Source organism: Danio rerio, chromosome 10 (genome assembly GCF_052040795.2).
Source record: "Danio rerio strain M-AB ecotype USA chromosome 10, GRCz13ab, whole genome shotgun sequence".
Lineage (NCBI taxonomy): Eukaryota > Metazoa > Chordata > Actinopteri > Cypriniformes > Danionidae > Danio > Danio rerio.
The window spans coordinates 46,345,936-46,369,018 of NC_141030.1; the positions used below are offsets into that span (position 1 = coordinate 46,345,936).

At 38.1% G+C, this 23,083-nt stretch overlaps 1 protein-coding gene across 1 annotated transcript in view; it reads left to right on the forward strand.

The window, feature by feature from the left end:
- npy8ar (neuropeptide Y receptor Y8a) overlaps window positions 1-23,083 on the forward strand; it is a 40,979-nt gene that overhangs the window by 15,403 nt on the left and 2,493 nt on the right. The window lies entirely within an intron of this gene.

Consider the following 23,083-nt stretch of genomic DNA (forward strand, 5'->3'; position numbering starts at 1 on the left):
AGGAAACCGATTAAGGAGACAATATTGGACTTATCAACACTTAAATGACATGATTAGAAACATTTCTTAGCCCCCTAAATGACCAAATTATACGGTAAACAACTATTACTATTAATATTATTATTTTGTTTTATTGGTATTTAAAGTTACGGTTAGATATTCATGATACTATTTTTATTTATTTAATACTATTTATTTTATTATTATATATATTTTTACTATTATTTGTTATGTTATTTATTTATTTTATTTATTTATTTTATTATTTTTTATTTATTTATTTATTTTTATTAATTTATTTTATTTATTTATTTATTTTTTTGTCGACAAGGTGGGGGCTAAGTTTCTTGGTTTAAGATTTATAACAGCCCGAATTCAAAACTTGTTACATGTTTAAATAGAGTTGATGCTGATACACTGATGGTTGTAACGTTCCTCAGCTGTTTAATATCAAGGAGGTACTGGAAGGCGAATAGTGTTAAGACATTGCCTCGCGATCGCCACAGACGCTCGTTATTGAGGGGGTTAGGGAAAGGGTGGGGCACTCAGGAATAAAATACGCAGAAATTTTTATATTCTTTTCATATATATCCACGAAATTTCTATGTTTAAATTGCACCTACTACTACAATCTTTACATGTTTATTTGTGAAAGCTTTATGTTCAGAGATTATGGTTAATTTAAATATTATGTCTCTTAACGTCAGAGGGTTAAACTCTCCTAGTAAACGGACTAAATTTTTAGATTATCTTCGCAGGAAAAACATAGACGTTGCACTTATCCAAGAAACCCATCTAAGGATAGCAGATGTCCAGCGATTACAAAACAAACACTATATTCCTATAGTATCTTCAGGTTATAACTCTAAAAAGAGAGGGGTGGCAATATTATTTAAAAGAAATCATACTTTTAGTATTGAAAATTTAGGATCAGACAATAATGGTAGAATGGCATATTGTTGTACTAATATAGGAGGAAAGAAGCTAATGTTTGTCAATATTTATGCCCCAAACTCTTATGATGCTCCTTTTTTCCCAGACATTACAAAAACTCTTTTAGCCTATAATGAATATTCACTTATTATTGGAGGAGACATGAACACGGTAATGGACACCGATTTAGATCGATCAAATCCTTCAATCCCAATGATACAACCCCAGTCTTCAAAAGCATTAAATTGGTTTACTAAAGACCTAAACGTGAGTGACACCTGGAGGTTGCTCAACCCTAATGTGAAAGAATACACTTACTTCTCACCAAGACATAAATCCTATTCAAGAATAGACTACATCTTACTATCTCCTATGATATTTTCATGTGTAAAGAACATTGAATTTCTACCACAAAGTATTTCTGACCACAATGCAATAACAACATCGCTGCAATTTAGTACACTGACCAAACCCTCTAGATGGAGATTCAATACTCTTTTACTCAAAAACGAGGAATATATTTCACAACTGAGATCAGAATTAACTGAATTTATTAGCATTAATCAAAATTCTGTTTCCAACCAAGACATGTTTTGGGCCTCTATTAAAGGTTTTTTAAGAAATAATGCAATTAGTTTTTCTGCAAGGCTTAAAAAGAATTACCTCCAACAAATATCATCATTAGAAAAAAGGTGTGGAGAATTGGAGCGGGAATTAGAAAATAAATTTGCAACAGAAACACAACAAAAATTAAAGGTAGAAAGAGCTACACTTAATGACCTGCTTAGACAAAGAACCGAATACTTGATGCACATCACAAAACATAAATACTACATAGATGGAAGCAAACCGAGCCGACTCCTTGCACTCACTTTAAAAAAACATGAGCAACGCTTTAATATAAATGCAATAAAAAACTCTGAACAGGTTCTCACCTCAAACCCCTCAGATATTAACAAAACATTTAAGAAGTTTTTTGAAAAATTATACTCTTCAGAAATACAAACTAACACGGATCATTTAGAAAATTTTTTTGAGTCTTTAAACTTAACAAAACTTTCTAAGGAAGATGCTGACAACCTAGATTCAGAAATAACTCTAGATGAATTACATAATGCAGTTAGGGATTTACATACAGGGAAATCTCCAGGTATTGACGGCATCCCTGGCGAATTATATCTAGTACTATGGGACTTACTGGGACACATTTGGCTACAAACAATAAACAAGGCCATAACCAAAGGCCATTTTCATAAAGATCTTAATACTGCTTTAATTACTGTTTTACCTAAACCCGAAAAAGATCTTTTTGAATGTTCCAACTATAGACCTATTTCTCTGATTAATGAAGATATAAAAATTTATGCTAAAGTTATCGCCAAGCGTCTACAATCAGTAATAAGTAAATTAATTCATCCAGACCAAGCTGGTTTTATAACAGGACGTTTAGCTTCAGATAATGTCCGCAGAGTACTACACGTTATAGCTGAATCAGGAAAGTTGAAAAAACCTAGTGGCCTCCTCCTTATAGATGCGGAAAAAGCCTTTGATCGCTTGGAATGGGGCTATTTATGGTACACACTGAAAAACTTTAATTTTGGCGATCAATTCATTAAGATGATTCAAACTCTATACTCTAACCCCTTGGCTAGAGTAACTACAGTGGGAATTATTTCAGACACTTTTTGTATTAAGAGGGGAACAAAACAGGGTTGCCCTCTCTCTCCTCTTTTGTTTAATCTATCAATAGAACCACTGGCTCAATTTATTAGACAATGTAAAAACATTACCCCAATTCAGTTAGGCTCATCTGTCCATTCTATCTCTTTATATGCTGATGACATACTTCTATTTCTATCAGATTTACAAAATTCACTACCCAATGCCCTCACAGCTTTAAATGAATTTGGAAGAATTTCTGGTTTCAAAATAAACTTCTCTAAATCAGTTCTGATGCCCCTTAATCCAATTGGCCATAATGTTACTAATAATACTAATATAAAAATATCAACAAAAGTCAAATATTTAGGAATTGAGCTGAGCCCAACCTTACAACTCATACCTAAAATAAACTATATGTCAATTTACAGTAAGGTTGAGGCTGATATCCAGAGATGGATGCGCCTACCCTCATCACCACCCGCCAGAATTTCAACAATAAAAATGAATATCTTGCCCAGAATTAATTTCATAAGCTCCATGCTTCCCCTCCCTCCACCTCCAAACTATTGGAAAAGGTTAGACTCGATTTTAAACAAATTTGTTTGGAATGGAAAACGTCCCCGTGTAAAATGGTCCACTCTCCAAAAAAACAAAACGGAGGGTGGATGGGCCTGCCCTAACTTCAAATTATACCACTGGTCATTTATTCTGCTCTCAGTTGTGAAATGGTTCGAACCTGATATGCAATGTTCTTGGAAAGAAATAGAAAAAGACCTTATTTTTCCAACACGTCTGCAAGACTTTCTGTTCTCAGGCTTTAACCATAGGAAATGTATATTGCGCTATGGACCTATTTTATCCTATACCCTCCAAATTTTTAAAAAGGTAGAAACTTATTTTCCTTCCAGAACCACCTGGCATAATCATTCTCCTCTGTGGCACAATGTGAACCTACTTTCTGGTAGACAACCTTTTAATCAACCATCATGGGCCAATAAAGGTATTCTAACACTAAAAGACATAAATGGAGAAAAATCTATTTTAGATTTTCAAGAGCTGGTTAACAAATTTAATATATCTCCCAACACTCTTTTTATGTATTTTAAAATAAGGGCAGCACTAAAGGCTCATAAGACACCATGGGGTAAGGATCTTCATACCCACCCGATTGTGAAATGGATATATAATGCTCCAAGAAAAGGAACTGTTTCCTATCTCTACTGCTGTCTTTCTAATATTAATGCACATAGTTTCTCAAAAGAAAGACTATGGCTATCTGATATGTCTCGACCCAATACAACTATCGATTGGGAAACTGTATGGCATAATACATTCCACGCTTCCACAAACCCTAATCACCAGTTTATTCATTTTAAAACTATCCACAGGGCATATTTAACCACACGTATACGACATATCATAGGTTTATCTCCAGATCCATATTGTAAGTTCTGTGAACCACAGCGTCCAGATACCTTTTTACATATGATGTGGGAATGTCCGGAGGTACAAAAACTTTGGGATTCGGTACTGGACATTTTATTTAAAGTTACAAAAATTTGTTTCCCCAAAGACCCTATACTGTTACTATTGAATGATAACTCTCAATTTCCCTTAAATGCAAAGGTCCGTAAATTTTGGTTAGCTGCTTCAACTGCTACAAAGAAAATGTTGGTACAAAGGTGGAAACCTCCTCATGATCTCTCAGTTAAGCACTGGTTACATTCATTATTGGAAATACTATATCTGGAACTGTCATCAGCACGGATCAACCATGCCAAAATGGACATTCTTACGGCATGGAAAATCTACATATGCAACGTCAAAGAAATCTTGGACACTTAACCCTCATCTGATGCTACGGATGACAACTTAATGGAAATTATCTAACAGCTTGGTCTAAACTATAGTTATTCTGTGTTTCCTGATGTGCGTATAATGGGGTGGGGGGGTGGGAAATATATATGGGGTTATATCTGTTAAAAGTATTTTGTTATCTGATTGTAAAAATTGTATATTCTCACTATCGGAAATAAAAAAAACTGAATTACAAAAAAAAAAAAAAAGAAAATCATGCAGTCTGAACTCGGCATTACTCATCTTACTTTTTTGTTATTATTCTTTAGTGGTCTCCTAATTTTTCTCCAATAACTACTCTGTAAAAAAAAGTGCTTTTCTGTTTATTTATGCTTTTGAATTGCATTATGGGAACTTGATCTTTCCTCCAACAACATCTACAGTAGTCTTGAAAAGTTCCGACATTTTTAATAGTGTAAAGTGAAATATTGTCTGGGTTGGTGTTGTACATTACACTACAAAACCTTGTAACAAACTGCCAGCACATTTTCTGGAAATTTACACACTCATTTCTCTAGATCTTACTTATATTAATATTTCAAATGCCTAAAATGTCAATAAAAGTCCCTCTGTTAAACTGTAGAGTTGAATTTTCAACATTAAAAGTCGACAGAGCAGAGATCAACATCCCATAATGCAATTAACAACATCAAGTAAACAGAGAATGAATAAATAAATGTCATAATTTGTGTATTTTTGCCTGAAAAGCAACTATTATTCCCCCCAGCACATCTTTTGTTCTTTCCTGCTATTTCCACATCCTCCACACAATACACAGAGTCTGATTTTCTCATAAATTGACTTGTCTGTGTGTGTAGTCCTGCCTGATGGATTTCATCCACATTGCCTCGGGCCACTTTGAGGTATTTCAGCGGGGCCATTACACCTTGAGCCAGAGCCCTGTGTAGTGAATTATCCATCCAGCGCACTACAGAGGGACTCATATTAATGCAGAGAGCAGATGGAAATCCACTACAGCAGAGAGAGTCTGAACCTGCTTCTCAAACACTGTTTATCTGTATGCAGAGTGTCAATGTCCTCTAGATGAAGGTCGAGAGAGCTCGATCTAAACAAGGAGAGAAAGAGAGAGGGAGAGAGAGATGATGTTCAGCTCTTCAAGGTTGCTGAAACGTGTAATTATGTCTGTGTGTTTATATGAGAAAAGCTTAGCGCTACATTTCTCAATCAAAATATATCATCATCTCTGACAGCTACACTGTATCTGTGTGTTTTCATCAAGGTTACATTCGAAAATACATGATTTAGTTGATTTAACAGGGACAAGTAACAGATTTCTGAGCTTATATCTTGACTTTTTATCAGCATGTTTAATATATCATATTCATATATACATTGATTTAGTTTATATAAACTCAGAATTGCTGAGAAAAATAGCAGATTTCTGAAATTATATCTTGATTTTTTCATATATTTACAGAATGGCAGGGTAAATTAGCAGATTTCTAGGCTTATATCTTGATTTCTTTAAATATGGACATGAAAATACTTGATTTAGTTAATAAAATCTGACAATTGCAGGGACAAATAGCAGATTTCTGACATTATGTCTTGACTTTTTTCATACTTTTTAAAATACATACATGAAAATGCTTGATTTAGGTTATATAATTTTTAAATTGCAGAGAAAAATAGCAGATTTCAGAGATTAAATCTTGACTTTTTCATATATTTGCAGAATGGCAGGGTAAATTAGCAGATTTCTGACATTATATCTTGACTTCTTTCATACTTTTAAAAATATATACATGAAAATGCTTGATTTAGGTTATATAAATTTTAAATTGCAGAGAAAAATAGCAGATTTCAGAGATTATATCTTGACTTTTTCATATATTTGCAGAATGGCAGGGTAAATTAACAGATTTCAGAGCTTACATCTTCAGTTTTTAAAATATAAACATGAAAATGCTTGATTTAATTAATAAAATCTGACAATTGCAGGAACAAATAGCAGATTTCTGACATTATATCTTGACTTTTTTCATACTTTTTAAAGTATATACATGAAAATGCTTGATTTAGTTTATATAAACTCAAAATTGCAAAGAAAAATAGCAGATTTCTGAAATTATATCTTGAATTTTTCATATATTTGCAGAATGGCAGGGTAAATTAGCAGATTTCTAGGCTTATATCTTGATTTCTTTAAATATATACATGAAAATACTTGATTTAGTTAATAAAATCTGACAATTTCATGGACAAATAGCAGATTTCTGACATTATATCTTGACTTTTTCAAACATTTGCAGAATGGCAGGGTAAATTAGCAGATTTCTGACATTATATCTTGACTTTTTTCATACTTTTTAAAATACATACATGAAAATGCTTGATTTAGGTTATATAAATTTTAAATTGCAGAGAAAAATAGCAGATTTCAGAGATTAAATCTTGACTTTTTCATACATTTGCAGAATGGCAGGGTAAATTAGCAGATTTCAGAGCTTACATCTTCAGTTTTTTAAATATAAACATGAAAATGCTTGATTTAATTAATAAAATCTGACAATTGCAGGGACAAATAGCAGATTTCTGACATTGTATCTTGATTTTTTTCATACTTTTAAAAATATAAACATGAAAATACTTGATTTAGTTAATAAAATCTGACAATTGCATGGACAAATAGCAGATTTCTGACATTATATCTTGACTTTTTTCATACTTTTTAAAGTATATACATGAAAATGCTTGATTTAGGTTATATAATTTTTAAATTGCAGAGAAAAATAGCAGATTTCAGAGATTAAATCTTGACTTTATCATATATTTGCAGAATGGCAGGGTAAATTAACAGATTTCAGAGCTTACAGTACATCTTCAGTTTTTAAAATATAAACATGAAAATATTTGATTTAGTTATTAAAATCTGACAATTGCAGGGACAAATAGCAGATTTCTGACATTGTATCTTGATTTTTTTCATACTTTTAAAAATATATACATGAAAATGCTTGATTTAGTTTATATAAACTCAAAATTGCAAAGAAAAATAGCAGATTTCTGAAATTATATCTTGAATTTTTCATATATTTGCAGAATGGCAGGGTAAATTAGCAGATTTCTAGGCTTATATCTTGATTTCTTTAAATATATACATGAAAATACTTGATTTAGTTAATAAAATCTGACAATTGCATGGACAAATAGCAGATTTCTGACATTATATCTTGACTTTTTCAAACATTTGCAGAATGGCAGGGTAAATTAGCAGATTTCTGACATTATATCTTGACTTTTTTCATACTTTTTAAAATACATACATGAAAATGCTTGATTTAGGTTATATAAATTTTAAATTGCAGAGAAAAATAGCAGATTTCAGAGATTATATCTTGACTTTTTTATAAGGTAAAATAGCAGATTTCTAGGCTTATATCTTGATTTTTTAAATATATAAATGAAAATACTTGATTTAGTTAATAAGAACTCACAATTGCAGGGACAAATAGCAGATTTTTGAGATTATATCTTGACTTTTTTCATACTTTTAAAAATATATACATGAAAATGCTTGATTTAGTTTATATGTCTTTGGACTTTGCGCCTATCATTAAAATAGAGCCCATAGTGTTAGATTTTTTATTACATGAAGTAAACGTACTGTATACATTTTTCAGTTTGTACTCATGAAATTCTACTATACTTGAAATTTAATATGAAAGTAAAAATTAAGACTTAAGTAATTTATTAAATTTTACCAAAAAGTCTATTTTGTTTTATCTCTGGTTGCTTTAAACTTGAACTCTATAAAGCAGAACAGATTCTGATTGGCTGTTAATGTTGTTATTATCAGCTCTAAGAAATAAAAAAAAAATATATTCTGAATAAATAAATGATATATGGCGAGGCAGTGGCGCAGTGGTTAGTGCTGTCACCTCACAGCAAGAAGGTCACTGGTTCGACCCTCGGCTCAGTTGGTGTTTCTGTGTGGAGTTTGCATGTTCTCCCTGCGTTCGCGTGGGTTTCCTCCGGGTGCTCCGGTTTCCCCCACAGTCCAAAGACATGCGGTACAGGTGAATTGGGTAGGCTAAATTGTCCGTAGTGTATGAGTGTGTGTGTGAATGTGTGTGTGGATGTTTCCCAGAGATGCATTGCGGCTGGAGGGCATCCGTTGTGTAAAAACTTGCTAGATAAGTTGGCGGTTCATTCCGCTGTGGCGACCCCGGATTAATAAAGGGACTAAGCCGACAAGAAAATGAATGAATAATGATATATATTTATGATATATTATTATTTAAAATTTTATTTACAGCAAGGAAAATAAGTATTGAACACATTGTCATGTTTTTTCCTGGAATTTATATTTCTAAAGGAGCTGTTGACATAGAGTTGAACCAGATTTTGGTAAAAACCCAAACAATACAAGCAAAAATAAAACAAATCTGAAAAATGAGTGATGTGTACTAATAATAAAATGACAGAAGGAGAAAGCGCTACTAAAACATACTGAATGCTTTATATAAAGGCTTTACTGAAGTCACACGCATTGCATGTAAAGTCACACACACAGACGTAATCTTGATGGGACTGTGGATCTCGTCTCAAATCTGAGATTTATTCGTATTTTACATTGGATTCGGATCAGGTGATTGACTAGGCCATTGTGCAGCTTGATTTTCTTTCTCTGAGAGCCTCTGAGAGTCTCCTTGGCTGTGTTTTAGATCATTGTCTTGCTGAAATGTCCACCCTGGCTTCATCTTTATCCTCCTGCTAATGTAGATGTTGGACTGAAGCAGCTGATGTTCATTTACACTGAAAAAGGGCAGAGGGTTGCTGAAGAACTACTGAGTGATTTCAGCTGCTGTCTGGGCATTCACTGCTGAACTGCACCTCCCTTTCTTCATGTGTTCAATACTTTTTCCCTGTGTGATTTCAGTTTATAACACATAGCTTCATTTGGGAACTTATTAGATTTGTTTTCTTTGCATATTTGGATTTTTTTGGTTGTTACTAACATCCAGGGAATGGATGTTTTTCTTAGAAAAAAGTCGACATGTTCAATACTTATTTCCCCCACTGTAACAATTACTTTTATATATTACAATTTCTTAAATCAGGGGTCACCAAACTGCAGATTTTAGCTCCAACTCTAATCAAACACACCTAAACAAGCTAATCAAGGTCTTACTAGGTATACTTGAAACACACAAGCAGGTGAGTTGAGCTAAACCCTGCAGGGACACCGGCCCCCCAGGACCGAGATTGGTGACCCCTGTCTTAAATTTTTAAGGTCAATTGACTTTTTTAAACAATATCTTCACTGTTTTTCTTTAGTCATGGTCTGTTTTGTAAACAAGCCTGAATATGAATATGAATAAAAAAAAAAACTCCTTTAAGATGAAATCAGAGAAAACACTGTTAGAATTAAAGACTTGAACGAGACAATCATTTCAAGAGCAAAGGGATGCTTTGATTAGGTTTGATCGCTCGCAGTGTTATCTGTTGACGCAACAGTACCATTACGAGTCTGTTTAATCAGAGTTTATGAGAAGTCTGTTCATAACTCAAGGTCATTATAAAGCTGCCAATTTCCCAAGTGACTCACGCATGCTAATGGGAGCCAAATATCATTTTAATACTGCAAGGACAATAAAAAGGTTGCTGGAAAATCATTATTATTCTGCTGGAGTTGGCCGGGGTGATAGTAAAGGCATGATTGTTCTCTCAGTAATGCTAGCTGCCTGACCAAAGTGTTTGATAGCAGCATTTGTTGTCAGATTATGAGCTGCCCTTCAACAGGCTGGCAGCAAACTCACAGTTACAGGGAGAACACGGTTGCCAGGTTTTCGCAGCAAAACTTGCCAAATAGAAAGTCAAAAATTGTGCTCAAAAATTCTAAACTTGTGCATTCAATACAGCCATAATACACTATATTATACCATAATAATAGCCACCGCCATATCACCCTGCAGCCTAATGCTGTGTTCACACCAGACGCGGAACGCGCAGATAAATCGCGCTATTCGCGCGTAAATTGCTGCGTGAACATTTGAGTTCACTCGCTTCGTTCGCGCGTCAAACACCGCTTTATACGGGCGTGAAATCCGCTTCATTCGCATGTCAAATTCACTTCAGAACAGGCGCGGATTCGTGTGATGGGCAGAGCTTCTGTCAGCCCGGTGACTGTAGCTTCGTTGCTAAATGGCTAACATGGATTTTATGAAGAAAATAACAGTGTTTATGTGCTTTATGAAGACTGAAAAACAGCGTTGATACGTTTAGGACCGTGTCTGAGTCCACTACATGCTTTCAGAGGTGCATCCAGCTCTGTGAGCTCATAAACTCCTCCAGAAACTGAACCTGGATGATGGAGGCTTTCAGCGGTGCTTCTGACTGTGCCAAGCTTAGTTTGATGACTTGTTGTCGATGTCGCCTGGAGGATTTCCCCCGGGACACTATCAACAGGTTCTACGTCACAATCACGCCCCCACAAGAGCAAGCTTCTGATTGGTTAACGCGGCGCGAATGTCCGCTGAAGTTCAGATTTTCGAACTCGAGAGATTCGCGCAAAACGCTCGTTAAGCACGTCAAACGCGCAAAACGCTCAATTCGCCCCAACGCGTACTGCGCTTTTCGCAACGCGCCATTCTCAACATTCGTGCCGCGCCATTTACGCGTACCGCGCCGCAGGATGTTTATTCACGCGTTTGCATTGACGTAACATGTAAATCACTCGTGCTTGACGCGCATTCCGCGTCTGGTGTGAACGCAGCATTACGCCTGTTTCACACCGCAAGCGTCAGCGGCGCGTGAGCAGAGCGTGCGCAGCGCGTATGTCGAGCAGTAGCAGCATGCAGGCGTTTGCCTTTTCACACCAGCTGCGTCTGCAGCGCGGAGCTCTTCGGCAGCCTATCTCTGTCTATTCTATCAAGTTACCCATGTCTCTCTATATACAAATACACTTTTTAAACTTTTCATCTCCAACAAGGCCCCTCCTATGCTGTTTCTTTAACCTGCAAATGTTTATTTTACAAAATTTATAGATCAAATAGTACTGTATGCTTCTCAAGCTAACTTATATGAGAAGTGTCTACAGTCAGAGGACAATCGCCTGTGTTGCTGTAGACCTAGTTATAATAATATTTATATAATAGTTATAATGATATTTATACATGATCAAACTAGTGTTACTTTCTTCGCTTCAGTGATGTCCAGCGGCAGAATAACAGCTCGTTAATTCATGCTCGTGCAGAGGATGAGACGGACAAAAGTAACCAATGCAGGCCATTCTTTTACTTATTTTCGTGTTGTTAGATTCACAGTGCAAACAGCTCCCGGTAGGAATAACTCGAGTGAACATAAAACAAAGCCGATTAAAACTTTCTTCCTCTGCTCAGCTGCACAGAACACAGCGAGCTCACATCATCCAGCATGGGTGTCGAACTACACTACCCACAATACACTTCGCTATGGACTACAAATCCCGTAAATATTCTATTTCCCCTCTCCTACAACACTAGTGTGCAACTTAAGCAAAACTGATAGTAAAATTGTTTTACATTTGGTTTTGTAGTTCAGGCCTAAATAAATGTTTCTTGCTGTTTTTAATCGTTTTAAGTTAATTTGGATGACTATATAAACCATTGACATTATTAACGCATTTATTGGGTAAAATTGCTACTTTTTACTGTCATTCAATGTGTTTTGGTCATTATCAATGCACTGTCACTTTAATTGAGCGTGAGCAGCGCGTCAAAAATAGACCCAGCGCCGAAACTATCTCTGCACTGCTGCTTCGGCGACGCTCACGCCTCGCTCTGACGCGCTGCTGCTGCGTGCGGTATGAAAGCTCTAATCTGTTTACATGGACGCCGAAAACACTCGCGCTGCTCACGCTCTGCTCACGCGCCGCTGACGTTTGCGGTGTGAAACAGGCGTTAGACTGGTTAAAACTATTATGCTTACAAATGTGTTGAAGAAAATCTTCTCTCCATTAAACAGAGATTGGGGGAAAAATATACAAGGGGGCTAAAAACTCTGACTTTAACTGTATATACATTTAAACATCACTTTGCATGCCTTGTCAAAAAAAAAGTATTAATTTTGAGGGATAACTGTGAACTTGGCAACCCTGAGTGAGAATGACAGCGTTCGAGCCATGAGGAACAAGCTAATCAACTACTGTAGAGCTTCTTTGAAAATAGTGGAGCTCGTCAAGGTTAATGGAAGAAGAAAGCACTTTTGGCACAATTCACGTTTTGTTTCCTGACCGCGTCTGCTGAAGCTGACCTTGTGGAAGCTGTCAGCAGCGCACAAATACTGATAAATGCCCTGTTGTGTATTTTTGAGAGTGGAGTTTTACATAGGCTTTCCAGTTAAAGGGACATTCTTGACATTTTTCACAACCTCCTGTTGTTTGGCTGTTTATAAAACTCCAATAGTGGACGGCTGCTTCTCATTCAGGGCTGTTTATGCTAATGAGGGAGGGAGGGTTAGTAGTGGGCGGGGCTTCCCCCCTCTGATGACCCGTACAAAGGGAGAATGTCAGTCAAAGTGTTTCTGCAGACTGTTTATATCCAGTCTGATTATAAAAAAATCAGTTTACTTTTATTCATTAGAGGCTGGTTATATTCACACACTGCTGACACACATCTGTGTTTAAACCCCTTTTAAAAGTGATTTCAGCATAATATCTCCCCTTTAAAGTGCTCTTTTTGACCTAGATTTGATTTTCAGTGCCGTTTGAAAACAGCATCGCTCATTTGCCTTCACTTTTGTCTTTGTGGTTGATTCGTTTTCATCTCAGACGACAGAGAGGATTTGATTTGCACAAGTAGCAAATCTCAGTGAGCGGTTATGAAAGCGTGTCGCTCAGACTTGTCTGTGTGATATGAAAATTAGATGATTAATTTAGTTCTGCCTTATATAATTTCACACTCTCTCTTAAATTCTTGAGTCATTCTCTCCACACACACACACACACACACACACACACACACACACACATTCAAGCCTCTGATATGTGCCATTATTTCTCAGAGAGGCAGCATGTCAGTTCTGTGGTAATACAATACTTGATATCCTGTGAAGGACACTTCTGTACTATCAGAGATATCACATATCAGATTTATAATATTATGCACACGTTTGACTTCTAGCTCAGAATGTAGGGCTGATCTGCTTTACTGATGAATGCTAGATGTCTATTTAGTTAGTTCAATGGTAAAATAGGAATATGGCTGTCTGGAATGCTTGATTATGATTGGTCAATCATGTCATTAAATGGTATATTCTGTTAGGGCTAAAGTACATCCAGTAGGTTACAACAGAATAGACGTCTGCCATTAAAGGGCACAAAGTTTACCCCTTTTTTATGATTTAATATTAGTATTATGGTTCTTTAAACTAGCGCACAGTTGGCAACTTGTTGCAAGTTTTCCGTGCAACAGAAATGCGGCTTAGAGAAGCCTTTACGATTAATTAACTGTGACGAATTAAAGCGCAGGTAATAGTGAAATCAGCTAATCGTTGCATCCCTATAAATGATTACAGTGCATTGTATAAAAGGCATTTTCTACAAAACATTTCCAAATGTTTTCAGCTGTCCGCACAGCTCTAGTCTAGTACTGTCCTGTTGTGCTCGGCTCAAGTTTTCTTGGGTTGAGCACTTGTTTCTGTGATTGTGTCTGTCTCTGTGTGCGCGCGCCGTCTAGTGATGGGTCGTTCATGAACGATTCGTTCTTTTTGAACGAATCTTCAATATGACTCGGGAACTACGAGTCCTCTCAAGGAGTGATTCGTTCATCCGCGCATCCGCACATTTGTGCAGGTAGTACCGTTAATTTCAAGTCTTCATCACATTGGCAGAAGCCAATCATATGCATTTAGAGCCAGAAAAAGTTTTGATCCGCTCACCTCTCGAGTCCTCTATCGGGTCTGAGTCAGTCGTTCATCACGAGCCAATCATATGCGTTTAGAGCCGGAAAAAGAATTGATCCGTTCATCTCTCGAGTCCTCTATCAGGTCTGAGTCACTCGTTCCTCACGGGCCAATCATACGGGTTTAGAGCCGGAAAAAGAATTGAAACCGTTCATTTCTCGAGTCCTCGGGTTTGAGTCATTCTGTCACGTGATGAACGAACGATCATAGCTCCTATCGGCTTAGCTAGACTGTGCATTGATTAAGATTATATGTGACTGTCAGTGTAACGTGAATGAACCCCGGGCATTTGAAGACATGAAGAGGTGAGCTGAGCAAAGAGAGAACAATACCTTCATAGACAGAAGAGCATTTAAACATTGAATTATATTATTACATTAATTACATTGAGTTATATTCTACTTTAGACTTTTGTTGTGCAATCAACCTTTTGGGCTAGTTGTAGATGTGTTTGGAAGCAATTCGTAACATTTTAATAATATTTTGGCAAATTGAACCAAATGAACGAAATGACTCGAAAAAAAGATTCGTTCATCTTGATGAACGAGACTCAAAGATCCGAGTCAGTAAAATGATCCGGACTTCCCACCAGCGCCGTCGTGGGTGTGCGCAGAGCGTGCGCGCTCCCGCTTAATGCGGCCGCGCGGGCTCTGCGTGCCTCGGACGCGTGCTCTTGTACTCGTGTTGTGTTTTGTTCTGTCAGCATCGCGCTCTTTCGGTCTCAGCATTTCCGTCTAGTTGGTTTCGGTTTTGGTGGACGCTGAGATGAAGCATGCGCGTTACCGTACGTTCACACCGAAAGCAGCGAGAGCGTCCAAGGTCGCTCTGGCCGCCCTGGCGACAACGCTGTTTGCTTTCAGCTCCTGCGGCGAGAGCGTCAAAACTCGCTACATTGATCTCATATTTAAAGGAGCCGTTGCAGCATTATCAGTTACATTCCAGCATAAAACATGTTTCTAGCGTGAAAATGTTGCGCACTTTTTATCAAATTCATAAAACAATGGAAGATCAAGTTGCGTGTGGTGTGGCTTTGCTTTATTTATCCAATATGTGTCCATATGTCTGAAATATCCTGAAGCAGCAGTACTGTTTTGTACTGTCACATCGCGTGAGATTCCCGCTTTTTTAAGATAAATTTATATAACATTAATGAACATCAGTAACTCGCCAGTAACTTATTTAATGTATGTTCCTGTAGGAAAAAATTGTAAATAATTGGAAATCCGGCGACCGCAATAATCAAACCCTTGGGAACAACTGTGGTCGGAACCAAAGTTCACAGGTCTGTGTTCTCTGAACTGCTATCAAGCGATGGACGTCTTCATTCTGATTGCTTGCCGCCGAACGGCGTCATAGCTCATTACCATAAAGTTAACTTCATTTCAACTCTCCTCGACGCCTACGCCGGCGAAGACGCGCCGCGCTGCTCCTCGCCGCCGGCTCTCATTGAAAATGAATGACTTCCGGCTACTTTGACGCTCTCGCCACTTTCGGTGTGAACGTACGGTTACATATCTGTGAGCGCACGGTAAGGTGTTTATCTATCGTGTGCTCATGTCTTGCGTCTGTTGTCAAAGCACGTGGCTCTGTGTTTACATTGTGGTCACGTGCTTTTGTTGTGTGCTTCAGTGTTGTGCTTGTGTTGTCATGAACATGCGGTTAATGGGTTCTCTCATTGGCTGCATGTTCTTGTCCTGTTTTATGTGAGCGCATGGCTTGTGTTGTCTCTGTGTCATGTGCTCTCCCGTCTTATGTCAAGTCCCACCCTCCTTGTTAACCCATTAGTTCAGTGGTTCTCAAACTTTTTTCATCAAGTACCACCTTAGCAAAAAATTGTCTCTCCAAGTACCACCAAAATGAGCAGTATTGAAATACAGTAGCGTAGTAGGCCCAGTAAAGCAGTTACAGCTCTGCACAGTTAAAAAACCTGGCAGATTACCTCAGAAATATAGCCTATATATAATATATGGCATATTATATACATCATTTTTAATAAATTTTGAATTATTTGTAGCATGTACATGAGATATTTCATTCCTCCGTGTACCACTAGAAGGAAGCCCGCGTACCACTTGTGGTACACGTACCACAGTTTGAGAACCACTGCATTAGTTAATTATGTTCATATGTTTGTGTGTTAATTTACTGCAGTTTATAATCCCCTCATGGGCGACGCAGTGGTGCAGTAGGTAGTGCTGTCGCCTCACAGCAAGAAGGTCGCTGGTTCGAACCTCGGCTCAGTTGGCATTTCTGTGTGGAGTTTGCATGTTCTCCCTGCGTTCGCGTGGGTTTCCTCTGGGTGCTCCGGTTTCCCCCACAGTCCAAAGACATGCGATACAGGTGAATTGGGTAGGCTAAATTGTCCGTAGTGTATGAGTGTGTGTGTGAATGTGTGTGTGGATGTTTCCCAGAGATGGGTTGCGGCTGGAAGGGCATCCGCTGCGTAAAAACTTGCTGGATAAGTTGGCGGTTCATTCCGCTGTGGCGACCCCGGATTAATAAAGGGACTAAGCCGACAAGAAAATGAATGAATGAATGTATAATCCCCTCATGTCTGCTGTCCTGTGCCAGTTCGTCGTCTAAACTCCCCCTGTGTTTCTGTTCTTGTCTTGCCAACCCAGCCAAGTTTGTTTGTCTGTTTGTGTTATAGTTATGCTTTTCCCCATCGGGGTAGTTTTTGTTGTTCTTTTGTTTTATTTTAATTATCAATAAATCATCCTGTGTTTGCATTTAAGTCCTCGCTCCCTCATCCTTCCCAAACCATGACACAGACCGACTGAATATATTCCCCTTATTCCTGCTGGGCGCAGTCACACATGGGCAATGGTATGAACCATTTCGGGGAGGTTAAATTTATATTAATACAGATTTATTATGATACAGATCCCAAGCCCTCCTGTAATTCACACCCTGCTTTAATGCACTTCTGAAATGCGGTGAAATTAATTTACAGTGCGGCTCTTTAAAAGACGACACGTGATAAATGATGCTCTTTGGAGCGGTGAAAGATTGAAAGTGTCGAGTAGATAATCCCAGTAAGGCATTCCCTGAATTAACTCGCCTCTCCATGAGAGATGAATGACGTAATAAGCCAGTGTGAAACTCCTGACAGTTGGTTTGGAGGAGAGAGAGAGAGAGAGGGGATATTAGCAGTGGCTTAATTACAACACTTACTCAATCCAGATAGTCAGAGTGGCCGGCGAGAGGAATAAATTAACTGGAGTGACTGCGAGAGTCAAATATTTGATGCTGTTGCCACTCTGTATGCATCTCAGGAGTCAAGTGAAGTCAAGTCTCTGGAGTAAATAGAAGGATGGGGAAGGAATGGTGAGGAGGTAATAAATCTATGTACGCTTTCACTTAGGAATTATGATTTTTAGCATATTTAGGGGTGCATTCTTATTAACTACCTTGCAAACACAGGGCCCTATCAAACACACGGCGCAATGTGGCGTGAGGCAAGACACAATTGTTGTTTGCAAGTTTCAGCTTGACTCAAGAGTCGTTTTGACATTTTGCACCACGCTGATGTATTTGCGCTTATATATGCGCCCATAGGCGTTCTGGTCTAAAAAAGCAGGCGTGTTTTGGCGCTGTAACGATGGGAGTGACACAAACAACTAAGGTTTGGATCCAAATGCAGGTTTAATCAGTGGTCAGGCAAGCAAAGGTCAATACAGGTGCAAACAGATATATGTAGACAGTCCAGAATCGTAATAAACATGCACACTGGATTAACTTTGACTGAGGCTATAATTAAGACAAGTTCACTATTTCCAATGAAGGGACGCTCATGCAAGGCAACGTGCTCTCACTTTCCAGCTGAACCTAGTTGAGATGAAAGGGAGCTTCTGTGATGGCGGGAAATGCAAACGGTTGAAGTTTAAGGAAGATGCAATGAAAAAACACGTTTGCAAACCCACCTAAAGTTACAAACAATAGCCGAAGTAACAGGCGAGAGGTCAGAAGGCAGGCGGCAGACGGAGACAAAAGGTAAACAAGGCTGAGGTCAAAACACGAAGAAACAAGACTAGGAAAACGCGTTGTAATGTCACTGTGACAGATAACAAGACTCAGCAATGACAGTTTCAAAGTGAGCTGTATATATATGTGTAATCAATATATGAGCAACATCAGCTGTGTGTATGCAATCAGTCAGGATCTGGAACTGGTTGTGTATGTGGAGCATGACTGGTTCTTGTAGTCCATTTATCAGCAGATTTGTAGTTCATGTGGATGTGAGTGTTTACCAGCGACCTCTGGTGGTTTGATCGTTGGTGAACATGCCACGTTGCTATTTTGAGGAACTAAAATATTCTGTTCAATAGATCAGATCAAAGCAGATGTATAGTCCAGCGCAGAGCGCGTTAGTTGTGCGCCTCGCTTAAACAGTGCTTAACACACACAGGATGTACAGCCATACGCAAATATCTATACAAACGAAAAATAATTAAAGGAATAAAATGTTGCAAAAAATTATACTTTCTAGCCTGCATAAATATAAAAAACCCTGCCCTCATCTCGGGGGGCTTTTCAGTTTATTCCTGACAATTTGCTTTTTTAGGTTATTATTTTTAGCAGTATTATTTATTTTATCCATATTTATATTTGTTTTAATAAAAACGAGCTTAGATTTGTCCACCGGTCAGGTGTTAGACCATATAGGGCGCAGCATGTGTATTTGGAAATAACTCAATTTTTTGAGCACACTTCGTCATTATTGTTCAATTATTCATTTGCTGGAAATTAGAGCTGAATTTAGAAATAGTTTTGAAACAAATCTTTGCGCTTAATAAACTAAATTTATTATGTAGGGTAATGGATGTCTGAGCGTACAACACGTTTCCCTATCTACTAGAGTGAAAGTGAAAGTAAATCATTCTCGCGCTGCAGATGCTCTGTTTAACTGTTTTCTCACTAGTGAAGTGTTCAGTTTTTCCACTTACAAAGTCTGTCATGTAAATAGCGAATGCGCTATGGAGTGACGCAACTGACTCTTAAACGGAATAGGAGATCAAACTGGAATTGGTTTATTCTCAAAACAAACATATAACTCATTAAGAGAATAAACTCAACCCTTTTAGACCATGCGCCACAGCGCAAAGTGGATTTTTCCATCCTTAAAATAGCAAAAGTGGATTCTGACACGCCCTTAATGCGTTTGCGCATGGATCGACAAAATAGAGCCCATAGAGTCTAAAAAAAAGCTGAGATGTTGTAACTTAAGATTGAGACAAATATGGACAAAGTCAGCCATTGGGTGGAAACTGTAGCTCTATTTTACTGCCTTTAATGAAATGTGCGAATTATACATTGACATTTGGGAATGTCATCATTTTTCTGTTGTTACTGTAATGCCTCAGTGAACCAAATCAATGATTCAAATCATTAATTTAATTACATCTCATTTATTAATCAAACTATTTTCTACTGTTTTTAGGAATAGGGATAACCCATGACAGGCTAAAAGATTGTCGACCTATTTTTTATATAAAATGGTGAATTTTGCAGAACGGGGACAATTTGCATCCCAGTAAATGGATGATTATATAAGATCACACAAGAAGTAAATTACATTTTTTTTATATATTGTAATTATATTATTTTTTACTATATACTGTATATCTTGTAGGGGTGTAACAGATCACAACCCAGTTCGGAACTTGTGTGACCTGCGTATTTATAACTATTTTAAATTCGTAGGTTAACCAAACATTTATAACAATTGCAGAGAGATCGCCTCAGGCGTCTTTCAAATCACGTGTATGAAAGCATTTAGCTTCTCTGTAAAATATACTGATGACGGAAAAAAGTTCCATTCGTGCCTGCTGTTCTCGCATAAATCCACCAGAGGCCACTGTCAACTGACTGACCAACCAACTGACCGACCGACCCCTCCCACTGCCTTCCCAAACCCCAACCAACAGTGTTTTCAAAAGCAATCAAGAATAAGAAAAGCCCTTGCAGCCGCCTGATTTTTACCCCTTCTTCAAATTTTTACGACGTTTTAACCCTGTAAGTTACTTAAATGTTTATTTTTTTGCCTTTTGTTTTAGTTTTACCTGCTTTTTAGAACTGTCTTTCGCCGGACTCGAACATCGTCCACATGGAGATAAGCGGTCAGTTGGTAGCGTGAAAAGAAACAGAAGCCGTCAGCAGCGTCATACCCCCCATATCGTTCATTTTAAAGATGAAATGAAGCCGCTTGTACCTCTGGCTACATAATTCGCGCTCTCCAGAAATGTATACAGGGGTACGTATCCACAATGAGCCTGTGTTGATTTTAATGCATGTTTAAAATTCTCAATCCCCATCCCTACAGGCCATCTAAGGTCGACATGATTATCGAGTAAAACAATGTGTTAAAATGTGCATCAAAAGCTTTTAAATCAGTAGTTTGTGATATGATTATTTTTTATCGCATAAAAGCCAGATGAGGCCAAAGAGAATAAAACTTGGAGATAAAAGGGATAAAGAGAGAGAGAGAGAGAGAGAGAGAGAGAGACCTCCATCTGTCAGCTTAACGGACTGGACGACCCGTCAACGTCCTGTGGGAGTTTCTGCAAAGAGTATTTGTTCAGCCCACGCCGTTATTAGAGCAGAACGAATCTTGTGTTTCTGCTGGACATCTGCATGAAGTGATTTATGATTAGGTGAAAACACAGATTTGCGCTGTCTTCTTTTTAAGTAACATGTTTGCGCTCAGATTTCAAGTCTATGAACATGTGCTGGATTTAGGGCGCTTAACCTTCACCAGAGTTAAATCCTTCCCCCCTATAAAATCTCTCTTAACATATTGCACATTTCTATATAAGCTAACAGCAGACTTCAATAACATTCAATATAGCGCGATGATGAACATGCAGACGACATGGTGGAGCATTGGGTAGCACTGCCCCCTCACAGCAAGTAGGTCGCTAGTTCAAGTCCCGGCTGGGTCAGTTGGCATGTCTGTGTGGAGTTTGCATGTTCTCCCTGCGTTTGCGTGGGTTTCCTCTGGGTGCTCCCCACAGTCCAAACACATGCGCTATAGGGAAATTGAATAAGCAAAATTGTCTGTAGTGTTTGTATGTAAATGAGAGTCTATGGGTGTTTCCCAGTGTTGGGTTGTGGCTGCAAGGGCATCCGCTGCATAGGACATATGCTGGATAAGTTGGCGGTTCATTCCGCTGTGGCGACCACTGATTAATAAAGGGGCTAAGCTGAAAAGAAAATGAATGAATGAATAATTTATATAAGATAAATACAGGTATACGGTTAAGGACTGGTTTGGAGGTATGGATAAGATTCTGGAAGCTGTTTTGTCAAATCATGCTTGCTGTGTATTTTATAATCTTCTGGAACATAATTAATATTGAACTGTAAGCACTTCACGAGTTTACACTTGCATTCGTTTAAATATAAAGCATATTTGGCGTGCTGTCCGGGGGGAGGGCTCTGAGCTCGAGGAGACACCCCAACTCGATTTATTCCCCTTATCAGGAAACAAAGAGGAGTTGGGATTCGAGCAAAGTATCTAGCCCGGCCCCAGAACGCTCCCCCCGGGAATATAATGCAAGAGGTGAGGTGACGGGGTGGTGGAGGGATGCTAAACTCGTGAGATGCTGCAGGTAAGACAGCTTTGGTATATATAGGGGTTGCTCAAGAACTGATTTGATGATGGGATAATTGTCAATGACGTATTCGATACTGAAACTTCTGCGCATGCTCCTCCCGAAATTTGTTTATAAAACATCACTTCTGTATTTGTGTCGTGTCCTTTGGAAGCCCAAATACAGAAACAGACGAAGCTCTGTGGAAACAGCAGTGTGTGGACGCATTTTAGCTCTATCTCTGCTACAGCGCCTCAGGCCACGGCCCTTTGTAGGCTTTGCTAAGCTAACTGTAAAAACCAAGGTTTCCTTTTGCATTGAACTTAAAACTTTTTACATTCAGAGATATTGTTTATGTTCACACAGCTACATTACACATCAACTAAGGTTTAAAATATGATATCGTAGTGGACCACCCCTTTAAAATCTCCATAAAGCAGAAGCTGTGAGCTACAACCAGTAAGTGTTTTTATTTGTTAAACTTGATCATGACATGTACAGTGTCTGGCGTTAACGGTATGCTGTAGCAACGATGTAAACAATAAGAAATGCTGTTTTTCACCGCAAACAATTTAGCTACAAATTCATATTTATCAGTCAAACAGTTGTAAACACCCACACACACTTCACAAGCGCGTATAGGTTCTCTCTATGTGTGTGCGCGACTTTGCATAGATTCTCTTTAGCCAGCTTTTCCATGCGTTTTACATCACAGTTAATGAAGTCGCAAAAGATATGTGGATGATTCATATTACTTACACAAAATATATCTAAAATATGTTTTTTTGTGATCCTATAACTCTGTAGTTAGTTGTTTTGGAAAATATAAACAGATGTTTCAATATAATGTTAACATAGGCTTTCTATGTGAGTTTATATTTCGAGATTCGCAAATGCCGCATCCGCAACCTTGGAATTTATGGGTGTCAAACTAATTGTTTCTTTGGTGCACCGTGATGCAGACGCGGACAATTCGGTATCGGTTCAGTAATGATCATAACCGGTTATTATGTACTGACGTCATTTATCTCTTATGCTCTCTGTCACGAGGGAGGCGAGCGCGAGTATTTACAACACTCAGCCAACTCAGGGCCGGCTCGTGGCATAGGCACCATAGGCAAATGCTAAGGGCG